We start from the raw sequence: 19,268 nt of genomic DNA on the forward strand, positions 1-19,268 counted from the left end.
AAAATGCACTTTATAAAGAGTTTTGAACAGATAGAACTTATTTTTACTTTTTTCTGACCTCCGGAACGGATTAATTGGTTTTCAGTGCATTTACAAATTAATTTTTAATCATGTCCCTGTACAGTATTTATGCCTTTAAAGTGCACTTTATAAAGAATTTTGAACAGATAAAAGACTTTTTTTAAAAACTTTTTTCTGACCTCTGGAACAGATTAATTGGTTTTCAATGCATTCCTATGGGAAACTGCATTTCAGTTTATGAATTTTTCGCAATACGAAAAGTCCCACAGAACAAATTAAAGTCGTAAACCGAGGTACGCCTGTACAAGCATATTGTATAGCAATACAATTTTAATCTGCTGATAACTGTTGAATTATAAAATAGTTACAAGTCTATAGGCTAACCCTGACCAGTGCAGATCCCTATGGATGTAAGCCTAACACAGCTCGAATTTCAGCCAATTCACCATGAATCAGCCAAAATTCGAGTTGTGGGTGGCCCTATTGGTACCACCTGGGTCAACAAACTTTGACCGAAAGATCCAAAGAAGAGTGGAAAATTATCAGCCAGTGACTGCATCGTATTAGATGCAGTCATTGTTCAGGTATTCAGACAACCACGGGTACTGGCTGCCAGAATACAATAGATGGCAGGTGGAGAATCACCTTGGATGGGGGAATCTGATTTCTCTAGTACAGCCCTATGCATGTATGGCTAGCCCTACTGATCTTTGTAAGCAAATTGGTGGATTAGTTTGGATTTTGCCTGTTGATAAGTGATAGTTCCCTTAAAATAAAGCCACCATGAGAGGTGTCTGCATAACACATAAACATGCAGAGGTAATCTGTGCCAATATACAGGTGTACCTCGGTTTACGAATTTAATGCGTTCTGCGGTACATTTCGTATTGCGAAAAATTCATAAACCGAAATGCGGTTTCCCATAGGCATGCATTGAAAACCAATTAATCCTTTCCGGAGGTCGAAAAAAGCTAAGAAAAAGTCTTTTATCTGTTCAAAACTCTTTATAAAAAAAGTGCACTTTAAAGGCATAAATACTGTACAGGGACATGATTAAAAAAAAATTGGTAAATGCATTGAAAACCAATTAATCTGTTCTGGAGGTCAGAAAAAAAGTCAAAAAAAAGTCTTATCTGTTCAAAACTCTTTATAAAGTGCACTTTAAAGGCATAGTACTGTACAGGGACATGGTTACAAAAATGTGCAAATGCATTGAAAACCAATTTGTAAACCAAGGCATTATTTACAATGGATTTTCATTCCTAAACCAAAAATTACTTTATCCGAGGCATTCTTCAACCGAGGTACGCCTGTACATATTTATGTCACAATCACAGCACAGCTAGCAATTTTTACACATGTTCATTGATATTGAATATAGTTTTCCTGACTTTGAATAATACATCCCTTTATTTTTTTTGCAGTATAGATAAATAACTGAATAAGTGAAATAAAAAAAAATAAGAAGATCTTCCAAAGGCAAAGGCTGAATAAAAAATAAAAAAAAGAACTGATTTTCCTATCCACACATTTAAGGTGAGTGGGGAAATCCTCCCTGCTGTGTCATTGTATTCTGACAACAGGACTTCCCTGCTTGCAGAATACACTGACCAGCACTGCAGCCAATTGGCTACATGCACTGATGAAGTGAAAATATACCGACAAGCCCATTCATAAAAAGTTAAGTAGATTGACTTCTTATGATACAATCATGCATGGACTGAAAATCAGTTGAATCTGGCTGAACCAGCTGAATTCCGAGTCATGTATGACCAGTTTTCACACATAGTAAAATTTATTAATGTATGGGGTGTAAACAATAGCACCAAGCATCATTGCTGCAGGTCTGATGGTTTAAAAAATACCTGGTAGCGCACTAGACACAAGCAGTAGATAGGAAGTAACAGTGGGCTATCACACACACCCTCACACACACTAAATAGGGGATATTCATGTTGGGTGAAGAGAGGAGGGTCTGCTCATATGTTTCAAGGATGTCAGAGCCCAAAATATGGCCACATTTAAATAAAAAAAACAGCTGTGTATTCTCAGGAAGACCATAGTTTACTTAACTATTCCTAGAACTTTTACATTTTGAAATGCTTCCTAGTCTATATATTTCTTATTGTATTAAATGTTAAATTTTGTTTCATAAACCACTAGAGGGAGCTCTGCATTTGACTGAGTCTCTACTCCCTAAGTACCAACAGTTGAGGTATCAGCCACATAGGGAGTGCATTGTTTTTAAAGAGTTGGATGCATTAAAAAAATGTTTAACCAATTCAATACCGGGCAATTTTACACCTTCCTGCCCAGGCCATTTTTCAGGTTTCAGCGCTCTCACACTTTGAATGACAATTGCGCGGTCATACAACATTGTACCCAAACTAAAATTTTATAATTTTCTTCACACAACTAGAGCTTTCTTTTGGTGGTATTTAATCACCGCTGGGGTTTTTATTTTTTGCTAAATTAACAAAAAAAGACCAAAAATTTTGAAATAAAACACGTTTTCTTTCTTTCTGTTATAAAAGTTTACAAATAAATTGTTCTTCATAAATTTAGGCCGAGATGTATTCTGCTACATGTCTTTGGTGAAAATAACCCAAATTAGGATGTATTTTTTAGTTTGTAGGAAAGTTATAGAGTTCAAAAACTATGGTATAGATCTGAAAATTGATCAATCCTGAAGTACTGACAGCCAATCTAATTTCTTGAGGTCCAAGAATGTCAGAACAGTACAGATATCCCCCAAATGACCCCTTTTTGTAAAGTAGACAGTCCGACGTACTTCATAAGAGGCATGGTGAGTTTTTTGAAGTTGTTTTTTTTTGTCATTATTTTTCGGAAAATGAAAAAATTAAAAAAATTATTTTCACTATTTTATTTTTACATACTGTCACCAGTGCAGTACAGCATCATCATATAACTGGCATGGTGGTGAACAGGGACACTGATTGGTGACAGTATGAAAAAAAAATATATATAATTTTTAAAAAAAATTTTTTAATTTTTTTTATTATTTTTTATTTTTTTAAAGATTTTTTTCATATTTTACTATGACCAAAGTAGTACAATGTTACCATAGTAACATTGTACTACTTTGGGGAAGTGATAAGTATTTTTTTTTTACACAATTTGCTTATAGCAAAGAATTACTTTGCTATAAGCAAGCATTTACCTGAATTAAATCGATTCATTCAGGTTTTTTTTTTTTGTGCTTAGCTGTGATTTGGCCATGTGATTAGCTGTGACCATTCACAGTTAGACACTAGTATACAATGGATGGCATGAATGAAGCCATCCATTGTATACAACTGTCATGTGACCTGCTGTGATTGGTCACAGCAGGTCACATGGTACCGGCAACAGGGGCAGGTACTCAGATCTGTCATCGGCCGTGACAGATCACGCCGCTGCGCAGCTCTGCATCCTCGCGAACTGCGCATGTGTGGGAGGACGCCAAACGGCGTACACCCCGGAAAGGTAATGCATTTTTGCGGCCGCCAAATGGCTATAGGCCGGGAGGCAAATGGTTAAAAACATTAACAAATATGCATAACATTATTTGCATCATTCTAATCTCTTTTACTTGTATTGTCTCATTTAAAAAAACACATGGCGACAACAGTGTATTTTCAATTACTACCTTTAATTATTGTGATTATAATGTGATCAGCTTACAAGAGGACAAAATTACTAACATACAAACATACAGTATTTTAGTAGTGATATTATGCACATCTGTGTATCCTAGAAGAGGTAGGTGACACAGGCAGCTGGAATAAGAAATAGAGGTGTCACCTTGCTAACTATTCAGTATCTCAGAAGTTTGTAAATGACCGTCTTAAATTTGATGTTTAATCTGTTTTTTTTTCTTTCCTGATCCCTCCTATCTCCTGCCTCCTTATCAACACGTCAATTACATTTTTGGATCCAGTGATATCATAAATGGGTGTCTGTGTCTCTCACTATGCAATGCAGGCAGATCATGACTGGTGGGAGCTCTTGGCAGGGTGCTGTATGTAGCTTACTGAAAACATCACAGCACTCTGTCTTAGTCCTCCTTTTAAGAGCATAAAACCCCAATGCAAGCAGCAGGATGGCTCTTTGGAGGAATTATGCAAATATCAAAATGCCTTGATGGGTTGGTGTCAGTTTGCAGAAGTAGGCATTCCTAGGCTGGCTGAATTTGCATGTAGACTGCCATAGGTAATACCCACATGTTATACTGAGCCTGTAAAGAACTGAAATCCAATGAACATATAAGGATGGGCAAGGGACAGTAAGACTATGGAGTAAAGGGCTAGATGATACGAAACATCACCAGCCATAAAATGAGGCAGGTTGTAGTTCACTTCCTTCACCTTCTAATGCACACTATGAGAAATTCACAGTGTGCAGTGAAAAAACAGTAAGCAATTTCAGTACAGGAGATGAGTGTACAACTCTGGATGCTTGTTCCAGTGACAAATATAGCCGCACATTTTTGCACAACTGATCAAGTTCTTTGCATTCAACTATATCTTCAGGACTTTGATAGATCTAGCTGTGGACTCTAGTGGAAAATCCATGCCATGTTTTTTTTCCTCCTGCCTTCTTGGAAAGAACAAATGGGAGAGTTCTATCCCCTACAACTGGGACACTCTTTGATATTACTTGGACACTTTTACGTTTATCAAATAGCAGGTGCTATATGGAGTCAAGCCTGACTTGTGGAAACCAAAGGCTGTCTTCAAGTTGATAAGAGACAAGGACACTGTGGAATCTGTTCTACCTATCTGTAGCCACTTGCAAGGTGGTCTGGAGGAATATTTCTTCAAAGAGACTCACCAACAGGCACAATGTGCAGGTAAAGGCTCTTATGTCTGCATGCAGAATGAGAGATTTTGGGCATTTGCCTACTCACCGGTACTAGCTGAAAGGGCAATCTCCATGGAGACAATGGATGCAATCCAGGCTCTGCGATCTAGCAGAGGAAGAGGATGGATACTTGGCCAAATGGCTGAGTGTTGAAGTCAGCAATCTGTGTCAAAGCCCACAAACTTGTTCTCAGGCTGCCGAACAGGAGTGATATTCGGCCTCCCAGTGGCCCGGCAATGCAGATCCATCATAGGAAGCATGTCTGTAGTTCGCAAGGCTATGGCTGTTCACAATCCCTGTATGTTGAACAGCAATCCCACCACTCTGTAGATGATCCCGGGAAGGAGAGAGAGAGCCCACCAGAAGCAGTTTAAAATATAAACTTTCCCACAGTCCTCCTTGCTGATACTGTTCTGAGATGTGTAGTCTAAAGAGGACTCAGAAGTACAGGCATACCTCTATTTACGAATTTAATTAGTTCTGTGGGACTTTTCGTAAAATGAAAAATTTGTAAACTGAAACACTGTTTCCTATAGGAATGCATTGAAAATCAATTAATCTGTTCCTGAGGTCAGAAAAAAGTAAACACTACAAAAATACCACATAAGTTATTTTATCAAGTCATGTGGTATTTTAGTACTGACAACTATGTGTTAATGTTTCAACTGTCAGAGGGGTTCCCCACTGACAGCTAAATGTAAAAGAATTGTCGGCAATTAAAAACATAAATGAAAAATGGCATGGGGCCCCCCTCCCATCATACCAAGCCCTTCGGGTCTGTATTGGATTTTGAAGGGAACTCCCACACCAAATTTAAAAAAAATGGCGTGGCGGTCCCCCTCAAAATCCATACTAGAGCCTTATCCGAGCATGCAGCCTGACAGGTTGGGGCGGTCTGCGGGCAGGAGACTTTTCAGAATCTGGAAGCCCCCTTTAACAAGGGCACTCCCAGATCCCAGCCCTCCCCCTTATGTGAATGAGTATGGGGTACATGGTCCCGATACTCATTCACAAAAAACAAAAAGTGTAGTGTGATAAAAGACAGAACATGGTGTTTGACAAGTCCTTTATTAAAAGAAAAAATGAAAAGAATGTCCCCCGCAGTAGATCCAATGTCAATCACGATGCCCGCCGCTGCCCCGAAATTTTTTTTTGTTTAAAAAAGGCTCCGCTTCCAACAATGCCTCACGAATCATTATCACTCAATTCCGCAAGTGGTTCTGATTTACTATCGCTGTTCTAAAACCGCTTTTGACGTAAAGGGACGCTTTTTGGACGCCATGGATGTTTCTAAGTTTCCAGGCAGAAAGAACATTCATAATGCAGGCAGGGCACAGGACAAAGCAGTAGGGACAAAATATATGTGAAATGCATTGAAACAGCAATGACAGCAAAAATGACATTTTTTAAAAATTTCAAATTTCCCGCCGGGTCCGGTGCGCGTACGTCCCAACGTCACAGGGACCGGAACACAGAAGCCGGATGCCGGCATCGGCCGGAGGAGATGGCTGGGGACGCTGCAGGGGACACATCGCGGGAGCGAAGGACAAGGTAAGTGCTGCAGGGACCCCCTGAGCAACGCCGCATGGTAAGCCCGAGTGTAGCTCGGGGTTACCGCTCTTGGTATAGAAATTTTACCCCGAGCTACACTCGGGATTACCGCTAAGGAGGTTAAATGTTACTTTGGTAAACGTGCGTGAATACAGGTTTTCTTTAAATCACATTGACTAAATAGTGACCTATCTTGAAGCACTACTGTTGGGAAATTTTTATTATGCTTTCTGGCCCTTTAATGATATCTCTGAAAAAAATCACAGAGGACCAATCATGTGGATTAACTCAAACAATCCACTAATGAAATTACCTATGTTATCCTTAAATCCCCAGACAATGAGAACTGATGTCACACACAGCAAAACAGAAACAGACTGACATAGATTACATGCAGCCCAGCAGGTCTATATATCTAATATCTATTGACGATTATGACTAGGGACAAAGCCAGAAACAGCAACAACAATATATTGTTACAAGTTAACAAAAATATATTACATTGTACATTTTAGCTATATGTCTCCTGTCTTAAAGAAATCTATAATAACAGTGATTTGGCATAAATGTACCTAAACTCTTGCGTTTACTGCCATGCCTCAGATATGGAACAAATAGGCAATATATCTTATTTACAAACATGACAGCCATAAAAATAGATGTATGTTTTTCATTGCCTATCAAATTTGAAGATATTACATTTCTTTTTTAATTTCACTTTTCATTAAGTTTTATTACCTGATAGTCATCCATAAATTATAATAACCATAGTCAAGGGGACTATAGTCTTTAAAAAAGAAACAAAGATTTATTTTAAAGTAGAATTATTATTTCAATGTGCATTGTGTAGTGGGGTTAATTTACTACAGGAAGGGTACATTTTAAAGTGAATATTCACTGAGTTTAGTAAAGAATGTTAATGTCTTAAAATTAAACTTTTTAAAGTTTTGTTCACACATAATTGAGGGCCTGTTCACACCTGGTGCATCACAAGGATGCCCAGCACAGTCCCAATGCAAGAAAAAGCAAGAAGCCTTGTTCCCATGAAGACAGCTCACCTTAGTGCACTGCAGTGGTGTGTGCTGAAAAAAGTATGGCATGCAGCACAGTGTGGTGCAATTCAGTTCACCACATTGCACCATTCTGCAGCCTACAGAACTTTAAGTAAAACTAAAGGTTTTGAATAGAGTAGAGTTGGATTAGAGTACTTGTCAGGATTTTATTGCTGTTTGTACCCAAATTTGGCAGAATCACCCTCTGTATATGTGCTGTTTACTGTTATCACTGAAAGTGAAAAGGAAAGAAAACCTCACATTTTGGGTTGTCATCAGAACACAAATAGAGGGGAAATCTTCGTATAGACATGCTAGTTCTGGTGACTCTGGTGACAGCCAGGGATTTACTTTGGAGAGATTTCCTCTCACTTTTTGTTTTGGCTATTGGACAGGAAGTGAAAGCCAAGTGAAAGGATATCTCCTTAATGGAAAACAGATGGAAGCAGGACCGGACTGGCCATAGGGCACACTGGGCAGTTGCCCAGTGGGCCAGGGCTGACTGAATAGGAGGGGTGGCCAGGCAGCACATAGAGGAACCGGACCGTGCATTTCTTGGTTCCTCCAGGTGCCACCCGGTCGCCCCTCCTATCCATGTCCTGCATGCCATGGGCTCCTGTATGCCCTCCTCATCTCCTGCAGCGCTGCCTCCGGGTTCCCCCCTCCCTCCAGCTGCAGCGAAGAATCTACCAGCATAATCTGTCGCCAGTGCTGACGGTTCCCCGCCCACCACAGACGGGAGAGGAGAGAGAAAACTGGTTCTGCCCCTCCTCCTCCCACCCTCTCCTTCTGTGTCTGCCCCTCCCACACTCCTTGGAAGTCCTGTGTCTTCTTTCTTTCTTTCTTTCTTTCTTTCTTTCTTTCTTTCTTTCTTTCTTTCTCTCTCTCTCTCCTTCTCTCTTTCCTTCTCTCTTTCTTTGTTTCTTTCTTTCTTTCTTTTTCTCCTACAAAAAATAATAAAATATAAAATTGTAAAAAATTAAATAAAATTGGCAAAAATTGTGACATTTCAATAACGTAATAACAAAAAAGAAAAAAGTAAACAGAGCAGGAATCAACACATCAGCACTATTGCGCCCAACGCACACCAGCGACCATGTGTTCAGCATGTGAGTGTGAACAAGTCCATAAAGGATATTTCCACTTTTACAGTGACCCAAGCTAAATTGACAGGCTCCATTGGGTTCTCCTATGTAGCAACCGCTTGGGGAGCAGAGAAGGACAGAGCTCATCCCAGCTCTAGACATCTAATGGAAAAGGGAGAAGTCCTGGAAGTCACACATGTCTGCAAAACCCTGTAAGAAGGTGTATGACAGTCAACCAGGCCCCCGCTGCCCACGGAGATTAGTCAAACTGAGTAAACCTACTATATGTTCCCATTCACACAGCATACCTAAAAAAATCTTACCTTTTAGATGTTTCTCAGGAGGAGGTGTCATGACTGACTGCAGGGTTTTTGAACAATGATAGTGTGAGCCTGTCCCAAGTCTGTCCTCCATAACATACAATGCAAGAAGCCCAGGCTCTACACCTTTAACCCTTTGTTAGAACAGACAGTATTCAAATCTAATTACAATTGATAATGAAGCAGAGAAACATAGAAGAGACATGGCAGAAAAAAGACCAAGTCACAATTAAGTCTGCCCCTTTTATATTATATATATATATATATATATATATATATATATATATATATATATATGTATTTTTTTTTTTTATCGGTTTGCACAGTACAGACATGGTTGAACTACCTAGGATTTTTACTGTGCTGGAGGGTCCAGAGTAGAGTATTTAACCACTTGGCCTCCTGTGGATTTACCCCCCTTCCTAACCAGGCCTCTTATGGCTATACAGTGCTGCACTAATTCAACTGATAATTGCACGGTCATGCAATGCTGTACCAAACAAAATTTATGTCCTTTTTTCACACAAATAGAGATTTCTTTCAGTGGTATTTGATCACCTGTGCACTTTTTATTTTTCACGCTATAAACAAAAAAAGACCGCAAATTTTGAAAAAAAATTATATTTTTTACTGTCGGCTATAAAAAATATATAGTAAACTCAAAGCATATATGCCGAAGCATATATAGGTATTCCTGAGTGTAGCTTGGGGTAAAGTTTCAGTACCACAAGCGGTAACCCCGAACTACACTCGGGAATACCATTCGGCGCTGCTCCGTGATCCCTCGATCACTTACCTTGTCCTGCGCTCCCGCGATGTCCCTCCTGCAGTGTCTCCTGTAATGTCCTCCGGCTGATGCCGGCATCTGTCTTCTGGGTTCCGTCCCCTGCGAGCGTCGGGAAGTACGGGGGATGGAACGGCGTGAAATTTGAAAATTACAAAAAGTGACATTCACTAAAATCACTAAAATCACATAGTATAACATTACTGTATCAAACCATTTCACATACATTTTGTCCCTAGTGCTTTGTCCTGTGCCCTGCCTGCATTTTTACTGTTCTTTCTGCCTGGAAACTGAGAAACGTCCATGGAGTCCAAAAAGCATCCCTTTAGGTCAAAAGCAGTTTTAGACCAGCTAGAGAACAGCGATAGTAAATTAGAACCACTTGCAGAATTGAGTGATAATGATTCGTGGGAAAATTCATCAGACACTGAAAACGATTCTGCGACTTTGCTCAGTGATGCGCGAACTTGGTGCTATATTTCAAATTTCACTGTTTTTGGTTTGATTATATTATTGAATTAAATTTATTATTATTATATTATTATTTTTTATCATTATTTATTAAATTATAATTTATGATTTCGTGTTTCAAGTTTTATCCCACCCTTTCAGTGAGTTATTCCTAAAAATTACAGGCCTACAATAAAAAAAATACATATTTCCATGCAAAAAAAGTACCGCTTTGAGCACAGAAATATGGACATAATCAGACTGCTAGGGAGGTTAACTTCAGATGAAATATATCATCCAACAGAACTACACACACCTACTATGAGTAAGTTGGAAGTGCCAAAAAGCGTCCGGTTGTGACAGTGCGGCGACCGGAGGTGGTGAGAGCACCTGGTCTATGTTCACTTCAGGCTTATCAGAGGATTTAATATACGGGCTTGTTTTATTGATTTTTCTTGTGAGTAAGGTACAATCACTTTATTAAAGGATTTGTTTGTTCATACTACACAATTGGAGCGTTTTTTGTTTGTTTTACATGGTCAGTTTGGATGCAGTGGAATCTTTATCTTCAGTGATTCATATTCTTCTTTAAATGGTAAATATGTCCCAAGAAGGTTGTTTGCCAACCACTAGAATGGAAGGCAAATATTTTTGGTGAGTTTACATCCATGTGGGGTATCCTATGGAGCACTTTGTTGTCAGTTTGCTGCACATGGTGAAATAGAAGATTCACTTTCATGGACTTTTGGATTACTTTATCACACTTTTTTTTATGGACTTTCCATCACTTTTTAGTTTGTAATTATTTTCTACAGCAATCACGGACTTTTCACATATTTGTGTTATTATTATTGAATTTTATGGGCATTCATGTGATTTTTATTATATGGTTTTGTATTTATGATTAATTTAGTTAGCACCACTCTAAACACTTTATTCATTTGGTGTTTTTTATTTAAAAAAAAACTAACTATTTGTGTTTTTTTACATTTTTAATTTTTTTGGGACTTTTTATTTTGTATTTTTTTTTTCTTTTTTTCGTTTTAAACTTTAACTTTTTGAAACCGATCGAAGGGTCTCTCAAATGTGATAGCACGTTTCCTGACTACCTAACATCTTTCGAGACCCTGTGTAAATATGTGCCCTGAACTGTGCTATGCTGTACCCTATAATAATACTCCACTAGTGTATGGTAGCGACGGAAGCAGTCCTTGATGCAGAGACCAGGTTGGCCAGGACAAGAGGGACAAAAAAATGAGTGTTGCGTCTTATTCTGTGTCTGCTACAGACACCATAACTTCTTTGGGGTGACCTTTGGGTTGGGGTACCAGACAGGACATCCGGAAAATGCCTCTCATGCAGCTGGCTAACTGCATCTGGATTTGAGAATTGGGCCACAGCACCTTCTGGATACAAAATGGCCGTGATGATCTCTTCCTGGAATTTTAGAAAGGATCCACGCCATCCAGTTGCTTTGTAAATTACAAAAGCGTAATATATAGCCAATTGAAATAAATAAATAGACACCTTTTTGTACCAGTGTCAAGCTTTCCGGGAAACTTGGTACGGATTCATCATTTAGTTGTTGAAGTCCACCCCTCCCATGTTAAGGTTATAGTCGTGGACACAGAGGGGTTTTTCAACAATGCCAGATACTGTGTTAATTTGGACTGTTGGGTCTGTGTGCATGGAAGACAGGACAAAAATATCCCATTTATCCTTCCAATTCACTGCGAGCAATTCATCATTCCTCAAGCAGGCTTTCTCCCCCTTTCAAAGTCAGGTATTTACAAGCCGTTGGGGGAAGCCCCAGCGATTAGGTCGCAAGGTGCCACATGAGCCAATTTCAAGATAAATAGTGGCACGCTTGTATACAAATTGTCCACGTATAAGTGGTACCCCTTATGGAACAAACATGACACCAAGTCCCAAACTATCTTGCCACTGCTCCCCATGTAGTCTGGGCAGTCGGGGGGCTTTACTTCGCTGTCTCTTACCTCATAAGCCCTACATTTGTATGTATAGCCTGCGGCCCTCTCACAGAGCTTATAAAATTTGACCCCATATCTGGCACGTTTGCTGGGGATGCACTGTTTGAATGCAAGGTGGCCAGTAAAGTATGCTGGGGCGTATACACATCTGCAAATTTCTCAGTGAGGTGGTTTATGAGGGGTCAAATTTTGTAGAGCCTGTCATGTTCAGGGTCACCCCGAGGATGACAGAGTGTGTTATCACTGAAATGCATTAAGTGCATTATCGTCTCATATCTATGCCTGGTCATGGCAGCAGGGGCACATGATGAATCGGGTCTGTGGACCAATACGACCGCAACTCATTCTTTTTTGTAATGCCCATGTGGAGGGTTAAGCCCAAAAACGTTTTAAATTCAGAAACCATAATGGGTTTCCATGCGAATGGTCTGACAAGGTTTGAATTTGGGTTTGCGGAGATATATTGTTGAGCATATAAATTGCTCTGGCTCACAATCAAATTGTACAAATCTGTGAAAAACAGCTCCATAAAATCAAGGGGAGTAGTTAAATTTGCTGTTTCCACCTGAATTCTGTGTTGGGCAGTGAATGGGGGAAGTACAGGTGCTGCAGAATTTGTGGGCTGCCAATCAGGATTTGCAAGCACGTTTGGAAAGACACTAGGGGCTCTATGGGCCTGTGTGCAAATTCTTGGTGGCTGCAGCATACTATGTACTCGCCACCGCATCAGCTTGTACTGCACTTATGAGACTCGCCACGTCACCAAGTGATACTGCAGTGCTGGTATAAAAAAGACCAGGATACATTAGGCCACTGGTGCTAACCAGTTTACCAAAAGGTAGTGCGGCACTAGTACTGGCTGCATATGGGACAAGTCATGCGATCCTAGCACTTCAGCTTCATGGGGTCAGGTACGCCTGATCTTAACAAGGACCTCTTCTCCGTCATCCGAGCTACCTGTCAGGGTGCCGCTGCTGTCTACAAGTTTTGTATTTTGAGGCGGATTGTGTTAGGGAGTCTTCCCCTTCGCTCTCATCTGACATGCTCAGAATTCTGTAGGCCTCTTCACTAGTGTATCTTTTGTTGGACATTTTGAACTTTAAGTTTACAGGTACCTAGTGCGACTCATGGGAAAAAGAGCACCTGGCTGTTCGGGACTGCTTCAATCACTACAAAAAAATTTACCGTCATGTGCTAACAGAGAACAGGCCTGATTCTGTGAACACTGTGGTTTTGTGAGCAATGTATTACAGGTGATAGTGATCAGAAATTATACTGACACTTCACTTCTTGTTAGGGGTAGGGGGGAGCAGAGGGGCTAAACGCTAGTGCAGGCAGCGAACGGGGATGATCCTGTTAACACTATGTTTTTGGGGACACTAATACTAAGGAGGCACTGGTATAGTTTTGTTCGTGATCAATATATGGATCGGTACAAAGACTATACTAGTAATGATGGTGATCAGCGACCTATGGCGTGAGTGCGATAGTGTGTGGGCAATCTAACGCTAGCTGCCCCTAGCTGAGAGGGACACTAACTGACTCTGATGCTATCTGACGCTATCTGACGTCACTAGTGGCATTAAAACAGTGATCAGTGAAAAATACTGTACACTGACACTGTACTAATGGCCCTGGCAGGGTGGCAGGGGGCAATTAAAGGGTGAAATGTGGCAGTCAAGGGGTTAAAATGTCTCTTTCTAACGTGGGTGCAGTGTGCTGCTTTAATCACTTGTGATGTCTTTCCTCTCTTTCTGGAACAAAATGGTTCCAGGGAGAGAAGAACAAGCTAGATCCTGTGCCTGTATTTACAAATATAGGCACAGCTCTGCATCTCTATTCGCTGTAGATCGGCAGGGTCCCGACCAAAATCACTGGCCGAGACCTGCTGACATACGCCTCCTACAACAAATGACAGCGGGGGTCAGCGGGGGAGCGCGCACATGGCGCTCTAACAACGGAAGAGCAAAGTGACGTATGGGTACGTCGTTTTGCCTGCAGCTACCGCCAGTCCGCAGTACATTGCGGGCGGGTGGGCAGGAAGTGGTTAAAAAAAGCTAAGCTGCATTTTTTTGTAGTTTTACAGTTCTGCTATGTGAATGGGAACTCATAACAAATATAAAGTAGGCGTTATCCCAAGTTGGCTGCAAATGTGCAAATACACTTTAAAGTGTACACCAATTCACCTTCTTCGCCAAGTGAACAGCCTTTATTCCTATGCTAAATAGCCTCAATGATCACTTTTACCTTTAAATACAATATACATGGAATACCAAGTATTTCCAGTTCTTGTTTTTTTTTTTTAATAATATTTCTGAATATTATTACTATGTTCTCTTTAGAAATTGAACACAACGGTCCTTCAAACAGAAGTAAGCGGTGAAGTAATGTGCTTGTGCTTTATGGGTCAATAAGAGAAGGGAAATCAGTTCCATGCCACTACAGAGAACAAGCGTTGTTCAGCCGGACACGTCCTGGGCAGAGTTCAGGATGGATAAACATCTAAACAAGACAGAAATGTTCTAAATGCTTTAAAAGAACACAGACAAGCCACATGAGAGGAAAGGGATAGGAAGTGGTTCTAAAAACCCAGTCATGTATCAGGCCTCCTCTTCCAGCTGGTTTACATAAAATGTTGCATTAGGAGAGGGAAGGGGCTGTGCACAATGTGAACCAGGGGAAAGGAAGCTTCCAGCTGCGGAGAAATCACAAAGGCTCTGAGGACATGGGAGACAGATACATGGGAATCATAGCAGTGTGGCCCCTGGGTGGCTGTATTATTCAGAAGAAAGGGCAAACGTTCCTCTTTTCAAAAGTTAACTTGTGATTTGCAATGGCTTAGCCTACTTGGGTGCTCAACAGACCAAGCAAGTGTGGTTAAAAAGAGTGCCTAGGCCTCTGTATGGGCAATTTTTTTGCAACAAAAATATTGAAAATCAATAAATATATTGAAATAGAAAAAGAATGTCTAGGTATTGATGCAGCAGCATTTTGTTTTTAATGGAATCCCTGAGCAGCCCTTGTGATACGTACTGTATATGATATGGTGGGGGAAATTGAAAGCATGAGTGCCACATGCATGGTCCATCCAATGGCTGAGCACTAAAAATAAAAGAGGTATTACTCACCACCTTGTAACATAAAAGACAATGATGTTAGTTATATAAACTTTAAGTTCAAAGTCAAGTCAAAACATATTTTTTCATCTTTGGATAGTGTAAGGAAGGCTTAGGACCCCTGTCAGGGTTCTCTGCTACTTCGGGCTCTATTAGAGAGCATTCCCCTCTGTTCTGCCCCACTTTCATGTATTTTTATGTACTCTATTGAACTGTATCAGATTTGTGTTTTGTTTTGTACTATGTTGACATCTAGTGGTGGTTTTGGACCACTAATTTGTTTACTATGTGATTTTGTTATCATCCTCTGTCTTCCCCTCCTGTTTAATGGTAGTTTGTTTAGTCCTAGCTAGACCTTCCCTAGTTTTTACAGGTTCCCTCAGTCAGTGTTAGTGCTTTGCAGAGACAGGAGTCATTGTCTTCTTACACTTCAAAAGACTTACACGTCTTACACCTCTTCTTATACTTGCTCTCTACTGCAATTAGCTGAAGTAAAATTGCATTGGATTCAACTTCTGTATCTTACTGAAGAGTTAAGCTGCTTGTGGATGGTGCTAAGTCAGCAGGTGACCATACTGTCCAGAAAGACTGTTTCTATGGAGGTATATCAATGCATAAAGCTGCACTGAAACAAAACACCCTCACTTTCTGTTCTGGTGACAACGGTTTAATCAGATAGGAAGCAAGGGAACATCCAACCGGAAAATAGACAGCAATAAAAACCTGACAGGCTAAAAACATTTTTATCTTTGTCTGTTTTACTGTTGAAGAGTTTCTTTTACTTTCTGTCTGGTGAAAAGGTCGTCAATAGCACAGTTAGTAGAGGCTATACACTGTCATTACAAAAAATGGCCACTGCCCCAGTCTATAACTGGCCTTCACAGCAAGGAGCACATGGAAGGGCGATGCATGTCAAACAACAAAAGTGACAAATTCCCAGCTCAACTTGCCAACCAGCCAGCAAACAAACCAAATTAACCTAAAATTATGCGTTAAAAACAGGGGTTTAGTTAGCACACATTTGCAAATACATGCGTAAGCTACAGAGCCACGTCACAGCACCCCTGTATTCTGTAGTTCCTAACTCTGCAAATTTTGAGAGCCCCCATAGTAGAGGCATATGCATTTAATGGATAGACCAAGGCAGATGGACCTGAGGGAGCCCGCCCCTCCTTAAAGTGTACACTGCCATACCTCCCTACTTAATGAAATAGGAAAGACTGACACCTTATATGTAGGTAAACGACACACCCCTGCTGCAGTTACATGGATCATGAAGAATTAAAATGTAACAACAGGCTCTTTGGTTTTTTTTTTTGGTTTTTTTTTTCCCCTTTCTTCTCTGCTCTTCTTCTCTCCTTTTCTGTTTGTTTTGATGTGACAGTGGACAACTGTCTTTAGTTGCGATAGTCAGAGTCTTATTGATGTTATTGTAACCTATGTGCCATTGATAGCCCCTGCGTGGGCATACGTTTTGCCTTATTGGAATTAGAGCGTTGTCTGCTCTATTATGCCTTTTTTATTGGTGCAATTGATAGCCCCTGCGTGGGTGTGTTTTGTTGCCTCTGTTTTATACTGTTTAAAATTAATAAAAACCATTGAAATACAAAATGTAACAACAGATTGGTTAAATCTATAAGTGCTTTTTCACCACTATTTTTCCTTATACTGGCTTTTTTAAAATGCAAGGGTTTAGATGAAGAATTAAAAGTTTAGTATAGTACAATACTTTTAGAAGTACCAAAAAAAGGAGAAAGGAGGGATAAAGGGATTTGGCCAAATCCCTCTTGCCAGACTATTGTATTCTGACAGCTGACCGTTCTGCTGACAAATTTCCACATTGCTCCTAAGATTTTATAATCATAGGATGTTGGACTACAAGACCAACCACTAAACAAATTTCAGCTGGTGTATCAGGAACAAGTCAAAATTGAGACATCTCTCAAATGAAGCTCTGGATAGCAGTAAAAACTGACAGGGGTTCTAATCCTTCCTCACGCTATCCAAAACTGAAAAAAGCATTAGGCAATACAATATAATTATTTTTATGTGCTGTAGAAAATGTTTTTTGGTCCAGTCTTGGTTATGTCATCAAGTTTGTTAAAGTTCTTAGTATTTCAAACGAGATGGTGCCTTGATCTTGTAAGAAAAAAAAGATAATGTCACTTTCATTTAATACCATAGGGTTAAGGTTTAAGCCTCCATACATATGGGCAGGCTGGTTGTACAGACGTTGATCTATAGCCGACAGCACTGATCAGTGTATTCTGATGGTGGGGAAGTCTCTCCTGCTGTCAGAATACAATAGCTCAGTGGGCAGGATTCCCCATCTACCTTGAATGTGTGGATGGGGGGACTGAGTCTTTTTTTTTTTCATTCAACCTGCTGGGGCTGCCTTAGAGAACGAAAACTTTTCCAGTTTTAAATCATGTCATATACTGACTGGTTACCTGCAATGTGGAATAGGTAAATGAAGGGGAACTTACATTAAAAAGGAGAGAGTGCAGCGCTGGCCTGATTCAGCACTGAGGCTTGTTTTTAGCAGTTTCCTACAAACTGACAGAAGTCTTCTGTAGCTAAGAAATATCCTCTAGTATTATAAGAGCAGACCTTTACAAATGTTCATCCTCAAAATACATACATTATAAAGCCAATACTTAGAAATCCACTCCACTTGCACTATCTGACTGGAGTTTGCATGTTCTCCCCTTTGTTTACCTCTGGGATTGCTCTGACACTTAAAAGACATGCTGGTAGACTAATTTACTCCTCTCTAATTTGGCCCTAATAAGAATGTGCTGTTTGTTTGCTCTCTCAAAGGAGAGGTGAAAGCATATCCCTGTATCCCAGGACATGGGGTGCAGGCTTGTCCTAAAACCTATCCAAGAGGCTAATAAATATAAAGAGGAAAGGATCACCGTTACTCCTGACCAGCAAAGGTGAATACAAGATAAAGAACAGCTTCAGCCAATATGCCTTCACCAAACCACACACTCTGATGAATTTCGCCCCACTCCACTAAGCCCCAGTGGGTGAGGAGAAATACATCAGGATATGTGGTTTGGTGTTGACATGTAGGTTGAGGCCGCTCTTTATTGTTTATTCTCCTGGGCTGGTCAGGAGTCAGGGTGATCCTTTCCTCTTTACACCTAATAAGAATGCTTATTACTAATGTTCATATAAAAGAACATATGGGTAGCAATGACCATAACATGATCTCATTTAATCTTAGCTGTAAACAACAAGCACATACTGGAAAGATAAAAACACTAAACTTTAGAAGAGCAAATCTTCCAAGGATGAGAGCTGCTCTCCAAGACTGAGACTGGGAGGGAATATTGGCATCGATGAACACAGAAGAGAAATGGGAATTCTTCAAAAAGACCATATGCGAACACACTGCAAAATATATTCCCATGGGCAATATGTTTAAAAGGCCAAAAATAAAACCTATGTGGCTCACGGCTAAAGTAGAAAAAGCAGTAAATATTCATAAAAGAGCTTTTAAAAAATATAAAAATTAAGCAACACTTATCATCATTTAATTGTTACAAGGAATATAACAGAAAATGTAAAAAGGAAATCAAGGACGCACAAATTAAAAATGAACGACAGAATGCAAAAGATAGCAGGACAAACCCCAAAATTCTTCAAATATATTAATAGTAAAAAGGTCAGGTCTGAGCATGTAGGCCCTTTACAAAATAATCTGGAATGGGGAAACGACAAATTTATTAAATACCTTCTTCAGCTCTGTGTATACAAAGAAGCATGGGGGAGCTCATGTCTATAATGGGGATGATATTGGCACAGCTCCAAATGATCCACAATGGCTCAAAATTGATACAGTCCATAAATATTTAGACAGAATAAAAGTGAATAAAACACCTGGACCAGATGGCATACAACCACAGGTCCTAAAAGAATTGAGCTCTGTCATTTCAAAGCCATTGTTTCTAATATTTAGGGACTCTTTAATGACTGGCATAGTACCACTGGATTGGCGTAAGGCCAATATGGTGCCTATATTTATAA

Source organism: Staurois parvus, unplaced genomic scaffold (assembly GCF_062004578.1).
Source record: "Staurois parvus isolate SC_StPar_1 unplaced genomic scaffold, SC_StPar_1.0 ptg000556l, whole genome shotgun sequence".
In the NCBI taxonomy this organism is placed as follows: domain Eukaryota; kingdom Metazoa; phylum Chordata; class Amphibia; order Anura; family Ranidae; genus Staurois; species Staurois parvus.